The 10,306-nt window shown below is 33.1% G+C and overlaps 1 pseudogene; it reads right to left on the reverse strand.

Annotated features, from left to right (window-relative positions):
- Nucleotides 1–9,631: 9,631 nt before the first annotated feature.
- On the reverse strand, nt 9,632–10,028 carry LOC150058947 (large ribosomal subunit protein eL34 pseudogene; annotated as a pseudogene).
- Between the last annotated feature and the right edge of the window lie 278 nt (nt 10,029–10,306).

The following is a 10,306-nucleotide window of genomic DNA, read 5'->3' on the forward strand; positions in this document are numbered from 1 at the left end:
CTTACTCAAGAAATTCGTATCCCTATGTTTTCAAAGCCAGATGACAGCACATTTATCTTTCTAGTTAACCAAAGAAGAAAAAATGAAAGCCACTTCATTTTCTATTCCACATTTCACCTTTGACCACTGACAACACCTTATGAACATAGCAAAAATTAATTAAACCTGATGTCTCATTCCTCTTTTCTATTATTCTCAGACTTCCCACACAGCAGTGAAACCCCTCCTTGCTTTTTTTTTTTTTTTTTTTTGCCAGTCCTGGGCTTGAGCTCTGGGCCTGAGCTCTGTCCTTGGACTTTCTCAAGGCTAGAGCTCTACCACTTGAGCCTCAGCACCACTTCTGGCTTTTTTCTATGTATGTGGTACCAAGGAATCGAACCCGGGTCTTCGTGCATGCTAGGCAAGCACTCTGCCACTAGGCTAAACTCCCAGTCCCCATCTCCTTGCTTTTAAATCTAGATCTCTCATATTTATTTTTATAGTTCTGAAAGGTGAATGTAACTAGTCATTTCCCCCCAAACAGTTATTACATGAAAAATAAACATGACCTGAGGGCAGATCATATTCACTGTTCATGTTAATTCATCTACATTGTCTCAGTCTAGTATCAAACATTATTGTTGTTTTTTTTTCTCTACTGCTCAGCATAAAAGACTTTTTAGAAGAAGTAGCCTTGTCTTCCTGAGTACAACCCCTACAGAAATCAAGTTAAAATGCAGTAGATGATTTAAAATAAAATGTAATAAGACTATAGAATTTACAAGATGTTTGAAAATAATACACACATTGAATACTTGGCAGGAATTTGAATTAAGAATGGCTAACCTCTTCCTCTACCAAATCATTTCCCGTAAAACACTGCAATAGAAGTTGGCATGGATATGAAGGTGACAATGAAACACTGAGAATATACAAGAACAGTCATTTGTAATGATGTCAGTAAATGAATCTTGACTGAAATAAGGGTGGTTTCAGGTGGGTAAGAAGGAATGCAATGCAAAAGGTTATCGTTTACTCTTCCTTTTAATTGCCCTACAAGATAACCTGCACAAAAATACTGCACAAAATATGGATCCAGACAAGCATTAATAACCCTACTCTGGTGAGAAAACCCATATGTGAACTCATGAACAATGAAGGCACTAAATATGCAGGGCAGAATATGGTCCAGGAGAGGGCTGTACTAAGAGAGGAACCAGAGCTATTTCCTGTCACACACAGTTAAGTATTGATCTTACATGCTTAAAAAAAAAAAACCTCTGAGACCTCTAGAAATCATTAGGTCAAATGATTCCTGAGGCTAAAAGGATGTAAAATCGAGTTCTCCTTAGTCTGAATATAGAAAAAAATGTAACTCTTAGAACATTGGATACATTCGTCCCATTGGTGGAACTAAACTAGACCCAGAATAAATTACACCTCTGGATTAGCCATACTGAAACATATCAGCGAAGCTCAAAAGGATGAAGTCACCCTTAAAACACTTGTGTCTTCAAAAAAATTAAAATGTCATTCACCCCAAGCATGAAATATTAAATTCCTACAACAAAATTCTTAAAATATTTTATAGCAGAAATTGACTCACTCAGGATCATCATACATAATATGTACAGTACGGACATGTGAGAAATAAATAATTAACAGGCAAAAACCTTGAATATTTCACCCCTCACAATCTTGACCAATGTCATAAAACATCACCTCACCAAAGAAAATGGCTCCTTGTAATATCCAAGCTCAAAAGTCCTGCTGGGGTTACATGGGAAAAAACATGCTAAGGGAGGAGACAGTAAATCTGATTTTTATTGGTTCTGTTATTCCTTTCCTGGATTAGATCCAGGAAGTAGCTAGGAGTCTCTGGACATGATTTTTCTATTTGATTTTGTTTGTTTCATTATTTGTAATGAGATTTAGAAAAACTTCCTATGGAGAACTAGAAGACTTTTAGACAAGAGAAAAGTATTTTGTAACTTCCATATGTACAGTAACAGCTATTATTGAACTAAGAGTAATAAAGTTCAACTAAATAAAAAATACATACTTTCAAGAAAATTTTTAAAAATTTAAAAAGTCCTGCTGGTCTGTAGGCTGGAGGACTATGGACATTTTCTGAAGGGGAAGCATAGTAGAAACCTAGCAGAAGAAAAGAAAATATGTTTTCAGATTTTGTTCAGAAAGGGAAGATACAAATGGAAAATTAACAAAAGAACAATGAGTCTCATTATTGAAATCTATAGCTGTTATTTCTTCAATTTTAAATACAATTGTGACTGATATCTACAACTATTCTTTTGTTTCAAATACGAAATTATCCTTCCTACTTTTCTTCTTATATTTTATAATACTTAACATACTTTTATTTTAAATATGTGAGTTAACTTGTTATTTTTAACATATATTATTCTAAAATACATCTGAGATTCTTCTTTTAGTTTATTCCTAAATCGCAATGCTTCTTTCTGGTGTAGGAGAAAGAAGGCATCTATAATGACACCAAAGCACCAAAACTCACACATGATTGCTTTGTTCTGATCCCAGTTTTAGCCAGAAAGATGAACTGAGACATTCTTCTTACTTTACTTCTTGTGAAAGGTCTCCACTTTTCATTTTCCTTTCTTTCTTTTTACTGGGACATAAGAACTCTAGCTTGCACTTGGCTTTTTCACTCACTCCTATTGAATGCTCTACCACTTCAGATAAGCCTCTCCTTCAGCTTTTTGGAAACGAGACTGTAAAATATTTGTTTTATCTAGATGTCTCTAAACAGTAGCTGTTCTCAGCTTTCAGCTTCCTGAATAGTTAGGATTATAGGAATGAACCACTAGTGCCCAGATCTTATTTTCTTTTTTATGAAAATCTTCTCAACACATCTATTATCCATCCACATAGGGAGGTGTTTATTTTTTAATATCATAAAATCTATAATTCTCTACTCGTCCTCCTAAAAGCCTGACTTATTCATATTAATTAAACATTTTTAAAGAGATGTGCCTAAAAGTCTGAGAGATAAAAGTTAGATCCTGATCATATTATTATCATTCTTTACATACATTTTCTTATCTTCTTCCTACTTCATGTTTCTATTTTTCTGAGCTCTCCTTGTAGTATCATGACTTTTATGCCCATACGGAGCTGCCTATTTACTACTCAACATTAAAATTTTCCTGTCAAATCACGGCTTACCTTGGTATAAAAATTCCTTATTCTTTCAGGAAAGAGTCAATCACACATTTGAAAGTGATTTCCAAGTGTTTTGTATAATTTGGTATTCAGTTCATGCTCAGGGAGTTAATAAATGAGCAAAAGCAAACACAAAACCCAAAGATGATATTTGGAGTAGGAGCATCACAGTATTAGCTATTACATTTTCTAAGTGTTGCAATTAACAAAGTTTGTCTAATTCCCTTAATAGATTGTCACTAAACATGACTCACATATAATTCAAATAACAATGTCAAAAGTAATTTTACCCTTTTTATTGTCAAGTTTTGTTAATAATGACAAAATAGTCCCACAAATAGACTATACTCTCAAGCAACCAGATTGCAATATTCACTGAATCCTAAAGTACCCATCATTATGTGAATATAAAATGAACCATAATTTCCATGACATCTACTTGTGAAAGAAAATAAGATTTTTTATGTGTATATATTTTGCTGCTTCATCTGTGTCCAAAATTTGTAAATAGATCACTTAGTCTTTTCAAATGCTGACAGAGATTTTCTCTTTTTTTTTTAACTTATAAACAAAAAAGAAACGTACCTGGGTTAAAATTGTAATAAAGAAAGAACCATCTTCCGTGCTGTTAACCACAGAAAGTATTTGACTTTGCTATCACTTGCCAAGAGATTAGGAGACTTCATTAAATCCTGGATTTGAGCTCTAAGAAGTGTCATCAACTCAGCAGTATTCTTTTCCTTTTGCTGAATAACCCAAATACAGTCAAGAAAAAACATTAATTTCCCCTTAAAAGGAGGCTTGAAAGCTTTTCTGCTTGAGAAACAGGAGCAAAGTCAGCTGAAAACATACAATTAAATTTACCTTTTAAAAGGAAATATACATAAAAACTATTTGAGTGTTGTTATTTATTATAAGCTAGAATTTAATCAACTAGGTTTACATTTAACATAGCTCTTGATCCTATGGGCCTTTCTAAATGAAATGTTAGCCCTATTTCTACTTTTTTGACAGCTAGACATAATCCTTTATCCAAATGAGTATAACAAATATATACCAAAGTCTTGACATGCAATATGTGGTAAGGAATGACTTTAAGTAAAGGACATGGCATCCAAACCCAACAAAGTAGATCCTTGAAGCAAATTTGAAAGCTTCTCTCCTTGCTCATGACTGAGATGATGAAAACCCACTTGTAGTAGAAATGAGGCTCTTCTCATGGGAATTATTGCATGAAAATTCAAAAACATTCAGATCAATAATATTCTTGTACATCATTTTTTTATTTAGTAATGCTCCTCCTCATTTTTCACTGCTATTTGTTTCACATTTCAATGCTATATATGAGCTAAACCTAATTTAATTTATGGCAACTCCAATATTTATACATTCCTGAACACTCAAAAACAAATAGCTGAAAGTTATTTCTGCTCAAAAGAAACACTAAAGGCTTTCCAAAGACCTGAAGTCATAATCAAAGAAATTAAAGTTATTCTCCAAATGCCTTGGTATTAAATAGTTCCTTAATTAAAAAATGAGACAATGATTTTTGAAAGTTCAATGTCTTTTCTTTATATAATTTATTTTTGGAAGATTGCAGGTAGAAATTTGCATCTATGCTTTGTTCTTAAGGAATTCCTTTCAAAGCCCAGAGTTCAAGCCCCAGGACCAACAACAACACCAACAAAGTAATACTTTCAAATCTGGTATATGTCTAATATGAACATACAGGTTTACAGATTAAAACCTTCAGTCTTTTGATATTTCTTTGGTTTGACCAGATTGCAAGTGTGAATCTTTTTAGTTTTAAAATGTACATGCAGTGTTCAATGTCTATTGTAATGCTTTAAATGATATAAGTGACTGTGTATATTCAATCTGATAAGATACATATTTTACCTTTTGTGTCTTCCTTCAAGTCCTTTATTCTTTGAAAATTCTATAATATGAATATTGTTTAAGCTATGTAACTTTCCATAGTAAAACACATGATATGAGTGAAAATTAAAAATATTGAAATTCGTCTTACATTAGATTCAGAAGGACATCGAAGAAAAATCACTTTATCATTTCATAAGGAATTAGAAAGTTTAATACTGGATAAGAGAATGAAATGTTATGTGTTTTATTTTTACAATATTCTATTGTATTTCATAATAGAAGATATAAATACTTAGTTGGAAATAAAAAAAATTTAAATTACTTTAAATTATATTTAACTTACTATATTTATTTAAACTGGTAGATAATTTGTTAGACAATATTTGACAATTATAATAATTTAAGGCTTGACAATTTCCTCAATATTATTATTCAAAGCAGAACAGATATTCCATTATTTTGCCTGCTGCATTGTTTTTGTTTTGTTTTGTTTTTCTCAAGTTCTAGCATCTACATTTTTATTTAATATTTACCAGTCATTTACATTGTAATTTAATATTTACCAGTCGCAATTTGGAAGTCTGTGTGCTGGGGAGGGGGATAGATTATATAAAATTAAACACACTTTATGATGTAAAAATAAATGTTAATGAATTCTTTAATAAAAAAAATACTTTATCTAGATTGTTTAAGGGTGCTATATTAGCAGAGGAGTCTCGAAGTTTAGGTTTCAGTATTGCTAACAACGGAAGTCTTTGTTGTTGGTGGTGGTGGTGGTCGTCGGACTTGAACTCTGGGCCTAGGTGTTGTCCTGAGCTACTCAGCTCAAGGCTACCTTGAGGCACACACTTCCAAAGCATGTTAATATGGAAATAAAAGATGTGATTTGTAAGAAAATGCATACAACTGCAGAACATTATAGTAATTAAAGTAACACAGACTGAAAAAATCTTTTTTCTTATATGCAGAATTTGAATATAATTAGATTCATGAATATAAATACAAAAATACATGAAGTTGGGCACAGAATTATTGCCAGTAAAGGAAGCTAAGGAGAAGAGGACAGGAAGGGATTGTCGAAGTGACAAAAGTTGAACCAAAGTAAATTACATGCAAGTGTGGAAATCTCACTATGAAACCCAATTCTTTTATAAAAAGTAAAAATGATTAGAATCCTGCTTATTATTTCTATTTTTTTTATTCAATTTTGACTTTTTTTGTGGGTCATGGGGCTTGAACTCAGCCTGAGCCCTATCCCTGAGCTCTTCAGCTCCAGGCTACCTCACTATCTCTGGGGCTGGGCATTGTGAGCTCTTCAGCTCAAGGTTACCACCCTACCCCTTAAGCCACAGAGACACTTCCCATTTTCTAGAGGTTAACTGGAGATAAAAGTCTCAGGTCCATTTGTGCAGTGGCTGGCTTTGAACATTGATCTTCAGATCTCAGCTTTCTGAGTAACAAGGATTACAGGCATGAGCCACCAATTTTGACCTGTATTTGAAAGAGGCAAAACATTTCCAAAGCTTAGCAGCATGAGAATTCCTCTTCCATTGTTAACATTGGCCTTGAATACCTTTCCTAAATGCTCTACTATATAGGCCCCACAGGGAAAGAACCATCAAATAAAAAGTGAATTTTTCCAGTTCCCAAGCCAGAGCCCCAGCTTTCCAACAGGATACTAGGACATCATCCCACTGATTCTTTGGTAATTTTTCCTTAGATAATATCATTATCTGTATTGTCATTACTTCCTTCAGCCTTGTTTTCTTCAATACTCCTGAGATTTATTCAGAATGTACTCTCTGTCTTGATCATATCTTAAAACAGCCACAAGAGGTAAATAGAAATATTTCATGGCTTTTCAAGGCAACATGCTTATCATTTTTCCACATGAATCAGTTATCTTCTGGCCTTGGCTACTAATTATCATAATTACTTCAGAAACTGGATTTTTTTTAATCCTAGGGTTTGGTGTCAGTGTTTTAGGCTTTCCAGCCAGGTACTCTATCACCTTTGTGGTTTAGACACCTCTCACGTGGCAACTGTTTTCATCAGAGATTTCTGATTATCATAGGCAGAAACTACAAGCTAATCCTTAGTATGTGAGCCCCTATATACCACAACACATCAAATTCCTGGAAATTTCAAATGGATGAAAATGAAGGGATGAAAACTATAGTGATGGTTCCCCTAAAGCCATCCACTCTTCAAGGGCTCGTGTGAGGCATAGCTCATGTAATGATGCATTCACATATGGCTTGTTCTGTGCAAGGACTTTATATCCAGTACACAAAGTATCTATTGAAATTCAAGAAATATGGCAAAAATTGTTCTGAAGGATCATATTGCCCCAATAGGACTCATGTTTATTGTTAAGAAAAAGAGAGAATTACAATTCTTTCCCTTTCACTTGGACTCCTTAAGGGTGTAATTTAAACTAAGCCTTAGGGTAGTCATTTCTACAATGAGGATACAGCATCTTTCTTTGAGGTTGTTTCAAATCCATTTAGAAAAAAAAAATTACTGCAGTCCTCCTAGTACAATTCCTGCCTTGTCATGTGAGTTGAATGAATGGCAAAGATGAAGAGGTATGGATTCGTAACACTAAAATCACAGCAAAAACATTGCATTGTTTTGTCTGTAAAGATGAAACTAAAGAAAGAAAAGTACTCTGCATCTATTCAGTCTGCTTTTTATTTCCATAATTTACCTGGCAGTCTCTTTAATGCTTATGTTATTGTTCATGTTGGTACTTTACTCTTGTGTTCTCTTTTCCAATCTCACTGGTATTTCTGCTAATTATAAAATATTACTGCTCTTATTTTACCTTCCACATAAGCGATTCTCAGTTCACACTAGACATTTTTCTCCAATTCCTGTCCATACTGTTAGCAGTAATTTGCAAGCATGCCTGCTTCTCTTTTAAGATCATTTCTATCTTGTACCCTTATATTTATGCAATAAAAGCAATACATAAGTTTTAAAAAGTTTGCTAACATCCGTGTAAACAGTAACAGATTGAGAATAATGGTAAGAGTTGGTGAATGAAGATAAAAGGTCAAGAACAATTCCATGGTTGATGATTAGTTGGAAAGAGACAGAAAGGTATAATTGATGAATGACTTATAAAGAATTATATTTAAAAATGTTTAGCTTTAACTAAACATTTAGCTAAACTTTGTAGAAAAGCGATCATAAGCAAAGATTATATATTTCTGATGCTTCAAATTACTTTCCCTGAGAGTATATTAGAACAATTAAAATTTCATATTTAAACTTTTATACTTTCTTGACTTGTAACCTTTTCAATTTAATTTTGAATCAATATTTTCATAAATCATTGGCCCTTCTAATTTGTTTGTTTGTAATAATAGGCCTTGGAAAGGCATTAAAAACACATTCTGATTGGGCTCCAACATTGCATTTATTTACCTACTTCAAAACTGAAGAGTGTTGTATTTTACATGTTTTAATTCTTGGTGTGTTTTCTAAAAAGAAAAAGGCAATAACAAGAAACCGCAACAAAATTATCTCTTTTTGCACTGAAATTTCAATTGACTATTTCAATGACTATAAATTATCTAGAAGCATTAACATTTTAAGTAAACTAAAAATTTAATAGTAATATATTTTTCTCCATGCAAAAAGAGCTAACTATTGAAATTTTAATCACATGCAAAAATAGTTTGTTTATATTATTTCTCAAATAATGCTTTGCAAACTATTATAGCAATTAAACTATTTAAAAATGAGCATTCTATTTATATAAGATTACAAATTGATTCAACTCTTTTTTATTATAATATTATATCTCTTATTATTTGAGCCTAATAATTAGGACTCTAGTCATAAAGTATCTCATAAAAGTTATAATATAATATTTGGAATTTTTAAGGAAAATAAATGCAGTTACATAAAATAATGTTTTCTTGCTAGTGAAATTACTTTCAGTTTGATAAGAAAATTAAAATACATTCTCTAAAATTCAAGATTTTCTGACTCCTGAATTAGAAAAATAAAAATTTCTTTAATTGAAAGAACATGTTTTAAGAAGTCATTCATAATTTTAATTCCAAAAGTACCTGAATCATGAAAGTTCTCTCAAACCGAACAATTTTTTTTCTCCAACTCCTTGAAAATAAATTTTGTTAATGTTATTGTTGGCTTTTCTCAGGTTTTCTACTGGAAATGCATTCTCCCTCTGTATCCAGAGTTAAAGCAGAATTGTGGTTTTGTTATTATTGTTGTTTTTGTTGTTATTTTTACCTGCATAAAACTTTTGTTATTTATGATTCATTGGGACAAATTCCAAACTCTTGTTATGAATTCCAAATTATCTAACACATCATCAGATTGGCCCTGTGTGGTTAGCTTCATCCCCAGGACTTCACTCCAAGTGTGTTGACACTGTAATAACTGAGATGCACTGCAGTCTTGGAATTTTTTTTTTTTTTTACAAATCAAGCCTTCTGACATGTTATTACGCAAGCATTTCATTTATCAAAACGGTTCTTTGCTAGTAATTTATAGACTTCTTGCATCCTAGGCACACACAAGCAGCTTCCTATTTTTATTTAGCCTCCTGACTCTGTGCTTGTGCCTTCAGCAATTTCACAACGATTTTCTGCTCCTCGATATCGAAAAGCACACTTGATCCTGTCCCAGACACATTTGGCACTCATGGAACCACCATAGGCCCTGCTGACGTGTTTCTTCGATTTTATCAATCGCATGAGGACTTTAGGGCTCACAGCACGAAACTCCCCCTTCCTCCCCCGCCCAGGGTCAGCCTGGGCATACACCACAGGCCGATTTTGGTGCTTTCCCGACTTTTTTGGTGTAAAGTAAACAATGCTATTGCCAAGGGTTCGGGAGAACCTGGTTTTGTTAGAGGCTGTGTTGTAGGAAAGCGTATGGCCGTATATCAATCGCTGGACCATTTTGATGTCCTCTAGACATGGTCCCTGGAAGAGAGAAAGGCGCAGTCTTGGAAATTTTTGACCTTGACTGTATCCCTTCCTTGGTCTTGGAGAAAGCATTGTACTCACTGCCAAAACTCCTAAGGGCTCTAGTCAGAAGACTGTGTGCTGTATAAATGAAAAATTCCCTTAGTTGATTTAAATTGTTGATGTAAAAGCAAATACATCTACAAGTTACTGTTGGCGTTTTATTGAAAGGCCGGGGACTGAAATATCAACTTTGTACTCAATATATATTTCAAAATTATATATAAAATTGAAAACTT

The sequence above is a fragment of the Megascapheus bottae genome, chromosome 9 (assembly GCF_031878675.1).
Source record: "Megascapheus bottae isolate mThoBot1 chromosome 9, mThoBot2.hap1, whole genome shotgun sequence".
NCBI classification, from domain to species: Eukaryota; Metazoa; Chordata; class Mammalia; order Rodentia; family Geomyidae; genus Megascapheus; species Megascapheus bottae.